The sequence below is a fragment of the Xenopus tropicalis genome, chromosome 7 (assembly GCF_000004195.4).
Source record: "Xenopus tropicalis strain Nigerian chromosome 7, UCB_Xtro_10.0, whole genome shotgun sequence".
In the NCBI taxonomy this organism is placed as follows: domain Eukaryota; kingdom Metazoa; phylum Chordata; class Amphibia; order Anura; family Pipidae; genus Xenopus; species Xenopus tropicalis.
In genome coordinates, this window is record NC_030683.2 from 44,383,450 (window position 1) to 44,393,282 (window position 9,833).

Below are 9,833 nucleotides of genomic sequence, written 5' to 3' on the forward strand. Positions count from 1 at the left end.
CATGCCATACACGCACCGATTATCGTACGAAACGAGGTTTCGTACGATAATATCGGTGCGTGTATGGCCACCTTAACTCTTACCCCTTATTCTGGCACCTTTAATCTTTTTGCATAGCATTCCCTGGAAAGGGACATTTAATAACACTATCCACTCTCCTAAGTCTTGAGTTTTTATCTCATTGACACGGATCTTAAAAAATGCAACACTCGACCAGTATTTTTATTCCATCCTTACTGCAATAGGAGTGTGTCTGCTTAACACCTACATTTAATTGTTATTTAAGCGCCTGGGCGTTATACAACAGGGAGACCTACATACTTTTCTTTCACAGACTGCAATTAAATAAGGTGTGTGTTTATTATCAGCTATGAAATCTTACTAACAAGTTAGATCATGTGTACTTTTTGTTCCTCCTAAAACAGCTGTACCTACTAATCCCTGCTCAAATCATCCCAAATATGAGGTGGTGTAATATAATGGCATAGAAAATGCGCACATGAGCCAGATATCAAATAAGCACCACAATATACCAGCCTGTTTAGTGGGTTATTTATAAGTTCAGCAACTAGAAGTTAGATGATACTGGACTGGCTACAGATGGATCAGCACCAAGTGTCAGGTGGGAGAAAGTCTCCAAGAATGCTTGTTTTAGCTGAGACACTGGTCAGGAATTCCTGCAGGGCGTGTTCCTACAGTTACATTCACTTGCCATGAACACAAACTATATGCCCATGTCCATTGTTAGCAAAGCCAGATGGCGCAATAATCTTTACACACTCACTTTAGTCACATGGCGCATTTTGATCACACAGTAGTCGGAATGCTCTATGTACCTCAAGCCATGCAGTAGCTTCCTTGTCACCAAAGAGGTCCACAGTGCTTGAATTAGTTGTTGGAATATATGCAACAGCATTCATGCTTAAAGGGGACCTGTACCCAAGACATAAAAAGCTGTATATTTAAAAGTAATTTTCGAATTAAACATGAAACTTTTATTACCACATCCATACCCATTATAATGGCATTTAAAAATCTCAGTTACATAGGGTTGAAAAAAGACCATCAAGTTCAACCCTTCCAAGTAAACCCAGCACACACAAACCTATACTGACCTATTTACACACTCACATACATAAACTATATATACCAACATCAATACTAACTATAGATATTAGTATCACAATAGCCTTGGATACTATGCTTGTTCAAGAGCTCATCCAGGCTCCTCTTAAAGGCATTAACAGTCAATGATATATTGCCTACCTGCCTTTGTGTGACAATGGCTTTCACTTTTCATTCAGCACTCACTTCCCCCATCCTGCTCACCATCTAATTGTGTAGCCAGTGCACAGACACGTGCCTCAGGTCCCCCTGGGCTGATGCAAAGCTTGCTGCCTGCCTGCTTGCTCTGATTGTGTAATTTCAAGGCTGAAGGAGATTCATATTACTTATATAGTGAAAACAAAGTTTATTGTGCTTGACAAACACAATAGAAATACATTTGGAGTTATTTCTTAGGTGACAGGTCCCCTTTAAAATTTGTGTGCTATATAAAACAGCAACTAGGTGGCACTGTACATTTCGTTAATGTGTGTTTTTAGTGATAATCTGCTGTTGTTTTTGGTTTCCTTTTCCTTCCACCATTTTTGTTCTTGGTTTATAACACTGAAGTGTGCTCTGTTTTATCCCAGTGAAATTCTATAGTAAACTTTCTCACAAGTTGCTGTGCTGAGTATTCCATATGTGATCACCATAAAGAACTCCCTGGCCAACATTAGTTACCAGTCTACCTATTAAAGGACAATGAAAGGTTAATATAAATTAAAAGTAAGTCTAAAGGCATTCTTTTTAAGTACTTACTGCATATCTAAATTCCCAGATCCCTGCTTGCTTCTCTGGCAGCCTACAGCAGTGTGAAGACTCCAGTGACATCACTGAAATCTCTTCCCCCCTCCCAGCCAGCGGCAGCCTTCCTATTCTCTGAGCATGTGTGTAACTTGATCCTGTCTCCTGTTCTGAGCTACACATGCCCACCAGCCAATCAGAAGCGGATCTGGCAGAGGGGAGGGGGGGGAGGGAATGAAACACATGTGCAGTATGAAGCAAGGAGGGAAAGGAAGGGAGAATACCTTTTTAGAGATGGCTGCCTGTTCTAGAAAATGTGAAGTAAGTGTGACTGAGTAAATATTTGATTAGGTGAGCCAAAAGTGTGGTGTTTTTACTAAACAATAGGAGGACTATTGGGCAGTATGCTTTTTACATTTTGACTTGCATTCTCCTTTAAGGGTATAGATTCTCTTATTTTATATTAACACAGGACTCTTTCTGCTGAATAAAACCACAAGACTGGTAAATGCTTTGTTCAGAAGACTGTTGATTTGAAATATCAGCGTTGAGTTTCCTACTAGTTCGTGTGATGGTTTGGTATCTATCCATATATGGAACAGATTTTCTGCCAGTGCTGATATCTGGGGTTGTAAACTGGACATATCCATATGAGTGCAACATATACAAATTCATTGCATAAGTAAGTTCATAGTATAGTTTATTTACCCTTTAAGATAAAAGCTACCAGTATTACAAACATTAGGTTCTATAGTATAGAAGTTTTCTCACAACATATTGTAGGTCCAAAAACCACTGCCAAGAACTGTGTTGTTTTTTATTATTATCATTTTTATTACCATGGAGGTGCCAAATACAGGGGGCTTTATTGGGTAGTAAATCTTGTTTTTATTCAACCAAAACTTGCCACCAAGTCAGGAATTCAAAAATAACTGGTTTGGGGGCACTGAGAGCAACATCCAAGGGGTTGGTGAGAAACATGTTGTCCCCGAGCCGCTGGTTGTGGATCACTGTTGTAGATAGATAAACTAATTTTAGGCAAAAAACTCTTTTTAACTTAAAGGGTGTTCCTGCCAATGCAGTGTAAGTTTAGCTACTTGCTAGAATACGATTGCACGAATCACTCATCTGTTAGTGCCATCATCCTTGCAAGTTATATATATATATATATATATATATATATATATACAGTTTGGTAATTTCCGTATGGGACCATACTGTAAATTAAATCCATATAAACAGGTCTCGCTCCACTTCCCACCTTCCCTTGCAAATCTCGCCCCCTTCCACCCATCTCTGCTCTTGGTGTCCCTCCTACACTCGGCGTTTCCCCTCCACAGCTCTCTTTAGCATGCAGCTCTAATGATGTCACCCAGGGCTGGTCGGTTCACAGGGGGAAAAATGCCGACCTTAACCCTAAAGTAGGGACAACAGGGAAAAACCAGAAGAAAAAGCTGAAATCAGAAGGGGAACAAAACATTATCCATATATACACTACAAAAAAAGCCCAGCACCGCCAAGACTTCATGTGAAAAAAACAAAACCTTTATTTAAAACAGCATGATTAGATATATATATATATATATATATATATATACACACACACACACACTCACTAGGAGGAGTGGTCAGTTAATGCCTACTTTATGGATGAATTTTAAGCTTGGAAACCAGTAATACAGGTTAGGTGTTATTAAGAATTGTTTTAAGATGAATAGCAAATACATGCCAAATGCCAAACCACAAGATTCCCTTGCAATTAAGAATAAATCCAGGGTATTAAACATTCCTGAAGCCTTATTCGAGATGATTTGAATTAGACAGAGGAATTTGTAGCTTGAATCTCCTGACAGTAGGTGTGTGCTGTTATACTGTACATGTATAGTGCCAAAACTAAAGCATAACAAAATAAATTACAATTGGATAATGTATATGGCTAAGTAATATTAAGGGCATACACCCAATGACATCATAAAGATGGCTAAAGCATTACATTCAAAATTCATGTTGCCCAGAGCCATGTACAGGTACAAATACATGATTTATTTGGGTGGGATTATTTTGTTAAAATAATTAGTTGGTTGAAAGGGTTGGGACCTGCTTCTGCTCAATTTCTTCAACTTTTCCTATAACTATAATGAAAGTGCTAATTTTATATAACATGCCATAAAATAAAGTTCTCAAGTGTAACATGTAGCCATTTGGTAGCTTTGTAAATAATGCATTGGGGTTTAAAATAGGAGTTTCTAGGTTTAACCTATGCAGCCTCTGATTTTTAAACATTTTCTAAAATTAATAATCAAATTCTAAATCAGTGTAATATACCATAAAACAAAGTTTTGGAATAAAAGTATAATCTATACCTAGTAGCTTGTGGGTAAGGCAATGGGCTTTACAATGGAAAGCTTGACTCTGTTTAGCAAACCTTTTCTATAGTTAATTTTAAAAGGCTACTTAATTGTAGTATGGAACATTAACTCAACCATTTGATATTAACCAGTAATATTATACGGTTGCCACAGCATTTGACAGTGAATGAACATATGTGTTGCGCTTCTCTCCTGCACAATGAGAGTCACGGAATATATTACTGAAGGTAGTAATGTGAGCTGCACAGTGTAAAACTCCCCTTTACAATTTATAGAGAAATATGGGAGTATTTTTAAAACTGAGCACTTTGGTGCAGCATTGCAAGGACACTGCGGGACCTACATCCTGCCTATAAAAACATAAGAGGTCATTTCTGAACGCAGGTAAAGTGTGCAAAGTGCAATTTTAGACGGCAGTAGCTACAGTTTTTCCCTACAATGCAGCGTTTCCCCGCAATTCCAGATTCACTGTAAAGGAAATGGAGTTGCAAATGCAGTAGTTGCACCAAATACATCCAAATGGGCACAACTACACACGCAGTGAATAAAATGCAAATTGCAGGTGGTTTGGGGGCAGAGCTTGCCTCAGTTCTGGCCTGCAGCATTTTGGATGTGCCAACAAGCTCTGTGGCGCTGTACTGATCCAAAGAGAACATAACCTGATCATTCAGACAGCTACTGTAGATTTGTGTTATCGCATCAGGAGTACGCAGAGTCATTACACTGTATAACGGTATACTCCTTATCTGATAATTAAAGGGTTTAGTGAAAAAAATGAAACTAGGTAAATAGATGTGCAAAATAAAAAATGCTTGGGTGAACGGGTGCCTAACATAGTAGCAGCCAGAGTGCAACTTCTTCCTTTGCAGCTCTCTAACCTGATAAAAGTCAATAACCAATCAGTGACGTGAGGAAGGACATATAGGAGATTACTGTTTGTTTTTGAATCTGACCTGCATGCTAAGGATCAAAAGCAAATGTGCCCCTCCTCCCCTAAAGGTTAGAGAGCTGAAAGCAGGAAGTAGTGTTCTGGCTATTATGTTAGACATCCACTCTTTCCAGCCTTTATACATTTTTGGTTAACTGGCTATATTAGAAACATTTTTTATTTTGCACAGCCTATCTATTTATCCAGTTTTACTGTTACACTGAACTGTTCCTTTAAAATGTACTTTGTATTATCCATGAAAAAAATTTTCTGCCCTAAATTAAATACCCTATAGGTGTTGCAGTATAATTTGTATATTGAATTTCAGGTATAAAGCTTTGCTTAACAAACTCAGATAATGAAAGGCTCACTGCTGACAATCTTCTTGGGCATCAATTTATAACTAATCAGTTAAATAATGATGAGGCTAGACTAGTGCTCAGAAATGTTATAAATAAAGGTATGAATGATTATTTATATTTATAATAATAATATTGTGCTTTACTGAAAAGCTTTAACTTAATTCTGATCTATATTTCTAGATCACAGCTTAAAAATTACATAGACTTGTTTACTGGGGTGTTCTAAAGGCAGAAAAAGGGGGATTTCAAAATAGCTGCCATTTAATAATGTTTGTAATATACCGGTAGGTATGGGATCCGTTATCCAGAAAGCTCCAAAATACGAAAAGTTTGTCTCCCATAGGCTCCATTATAAGCAAATGATTCAAATATAGTATAGTAATATATTCAAATATATATATATATAATTAAATATAGTTTTTTTAATTTTAAAGTATTACCGTATATGCACTCGAGTATAAGCCGAGTTTTTCAGTACCCAAAATGTGGTGCTCTCGAGTCCCTCCAGAGCACCCTCTAGCACAGGGATCAGGAACCTTTTTGGCTGAGAGAGCCATAAACGCCACATATTTTAACATGTAATTCCATGAGAGCCATACAATATGTTTGGCCGCGGATGCTACGGGGTAAGGTCGGGTGGGTCCCAAGGATGCCGGATGCGGATGCGATGCAGAGGAGGTTGTGGCCTGCACTCGGCGGATAGAAGATGTGTTCTAAGGCTTAGAACACGTCTTCTATCCGCCGAGCGCAGGGGCAAGGTAGGATGGGTGCCAAGGATGCCGGATGCGATGCGGAGGAGGGTGTGGCCTGCGCTCCCCAGTTATTTTTTTTATTAAAGATTTGGCAGCGAGCCAGATGCTGCCATCAAAAGAGCCACATCTGGCTCCTGAGCCATAGGTTCCCTACCCCTGCTCTAGCACTCCCTGCTACCCAATTCCTGCTCCTGCTGCCCCCACCAACCCCCGGACCCCTCACGTGCCTGCTTCTGCACGCCATATTAGCTCCTTCCTCACACCTTGCTCTGTCCCAGAGGTGACATCACATGCCCCTGCATGTCGATCCCGGCCTCCAACACAGAGCTACAGTAGGTTATAATTATAGTTACCGTTAATCATACTTGATTAAAGTTAAACACATATCATGTGTGTTTAACCTCAATCAATCAATAATTACCTATAATTAGTTCCTAAGTACAGTATTTACCAGTATTAGCAATGCTGATCAGGTATTTCCATATCATGTGATCAGCGTTACTAATACAGGTGAATTCTGTTAATTATTATTAATTAATTTGAAGTTGAACACATACAGTACAGTAAATAATATACAGTGTACGATCAGCCTCAATTAATGTAATTTTATTGGTATTTATTTTAATTATTGAAACATAGCAGTAGCTGCTGCATTTCCCACCCTAGGCTTATACTCCAGTTTCTTAGGTAAAATTAGGTACCTCGGCTTATATTCAGATTGGCTTATATTCCAGTATATACGGTATACTGTAATGTAAATGGACAGAAGTGTTCTACTGTAAGTAATATATTTAGGCAAATCACCTTGTTTCTGCAAACTATCATACTTATGTTATACCTTGAGGCTTTATGAGGTGAATAACTGCAACTAGAAGCAACAAATTTGTCCCTGTTGGTGACCTAGCACCCCAATCAGCTATGTACTCAGAAGAATACTAAGTGCTATCAATAAATTGAGAAATACTACTTTAGGCCTCTAGCAGATTAGCAGTGAGCCCTTGGTCAAAAAGAAAACCTGAAATGCTAAATGCCTATGCATGGAACAAACCCAAACAGTCCCCCATCCACCATCATAATGTTATGATACCATCATCAGTCATAATAACATAAGTCAAAGTGTTATCAGTGGCCCTGTTCTCTCTGATACCTCTCCCACCCCAACCCCCACAAATCACCTAACTGCATTGGCCCAATCTGTCCCGTGCTGCCTCTTCTACCTTCTCACTCTGCTCTGCCCGTCATTGTCATAACCCCACCCATTTTTGCATCCAAATCCCATTCCTGTCAGTGCCCCCTCCCCTAGTTTTTACCTTTCTTGTGAAAAAAATAAAAAAAGTAGAGAAAAAGTAAGCTTTTTCAGAAAGGTCTATGTAAATACAGCCACAGAAAAGCTGCACAGAGTCCTCTATCAATATAAAAACAGGATTTCTTGTCTTCTTTTGTGTACACATGTTCTTCAGTATCAGGCTTCCTGTCCAAATCACGTGCGTCAATACGCAACGACAACACACTGAGCGCGTAGCGTCAATACGTCACCACTATCGTGGCTACAAATCTCCTCGTGTACTATGCTGTAGTCGATTTCAATGTTTGTGAATGGCAAGGCTATTGTACTCAAGTTGCTCAGAAAAGGGTCTGTGTGCGATTTGAAACAGGAGGCGAGTTGAAGTTGCCTCGTATGTTTTGACGCTGGCGATTTCCATTTGGTATCCATTATCGTCTTGTCGCCAAATCGCTTTTAAAAAAATCGCGGGCGACAAATCTCCCTGTGTGCCAGAGCCCTTAGGGCTCCTTCATTCCTGGGGCATGAGTCTGCTCAGCTCTCTCCTTTCTCCCTCCCATAAGAATGCAAACAAGTGTATTCCTAGTCCCATAAAAATGTATAATCTGAGCTACCACCAGCTAGAGCTGCAGCATAGGAGGTGACTGACAACAAGCTAAAATGGCAGCTGCTATCTTAAGCAAACAGATGGAGCTTCTAACTTGCAGGAGGGAAAAGAAGACACTTCCTATGTATCAGTACTCTTGGTCCCTGGGGAGCAGTAAAAACAGCAGCTCCCCATAAAAGCCAACTGAAATCTAGCTGATGTCTGCTTTACTGATAGCATCAGGGAGTTAACATGAATTGATAAACTGCAAACACATATTATTCATGCCCCAAAGCCCAATTCCCTGCTTAGGAATGTGACAGACATATTAAGGTAAAGAACAATGGCATAAATCAAATATAAGACCCTATGGTACATTTTTATAGATAATAGCAAACTAAAGCACAATAAATAAGGGAGCAAAGCAAAGGGGGGATAGTGGCAAACCTGTTTAGATTGCATTGTTAGATGTAGGGGATATCTGCCCAAAAATGATTTTTCTTCTTTTTACTATGAAAGCAAATGCCATTCTTAGTTACTTTACCATAAATACATCCCCCTTAAGATAACTAATACATGAAAAAATGACTTTTGCAACTTAGAAGCCACTAACAAGGCAGGTGCTCTGCAGCTTTAATTTAATAGACACCCATAAATAGAAAGAGCAGCTAAAATGAGAGAATGATACAGGATGCAGTAAACATTTTATTGGAAAGCGCCCAACGTTCCAGTGAGGGGCTCATCCTTTCTCATACCCTGTTATAGCACTTGCAGTCTTACATTACATTCAGTGTAGCTTTTTATTTTGATAGCTTGTGTTACAGATGAATAACAAAAGACTGAGAAATTTGTGCAAAATATAGATATGTTAACTCGACTACAATGAATTTGCTCCATGTTTATATAAGTATTTCATTCTGTTCAGTGCTATTTCTTTTGTATAGATCCAGAGTAACAACTATGAACCTGAAATGTTCCATTTACTTTCTAATACTATAATGTGGTGAGGTAAGGGAGAATGTAAGAATCAGCTGCATTGATATGCCCATCTGTTCTGAAAACAATGGGAACACATTCTTCCTTCTTACATCTCGGGCACCAATACAATACATGAGACTTGCATTTGGCAGGAATACAATGCCCTCCTGGGAATCCAGTGCTTATGTATTCCACAGGAATCATTTTGTCAAATGCATCTAAAGAGTCTTTGTGGTCTGTAAAATAATAAATTTCTAATCTTTTTAAGTGCAGTGACCGCAGAATGACTGAGTGAGTTAAAATCAAAAAGATCTATTCAATGGTGAGCTCCAGACTCATTGTGAGACGTAACTCCTGGAATGAATTCCTGTTATGTTGTATTTCCTGTAAGTGAGCTGAGTGAATGAGTTCCCAGTCTCCTCCTTGGGTGATGGAGAAGTGAGAGGCAGCACTGCAATAGATTTGTGTAGCCTCTTATTAACAGGCATAAAGTTAATGAAGTCCTTAGGCTTGCCTTCTAACAGTTTCCTGGCTAACCAGAAGTAAATAAGCAAACAACTTGTATTTGCTAGTGAAACCAGCCAGCACCATATATTATCATACCCCCCAGCTGTCCCGCTTTTCACGGGACAGTCCCGCTTTTTATGGCGCATCCCGCTGTCCCGGATAGTTCCATGAATGTCCCGCATCTGGCACAGCGGGATGCGCTTGCTGTAGCCGGAAGTTCT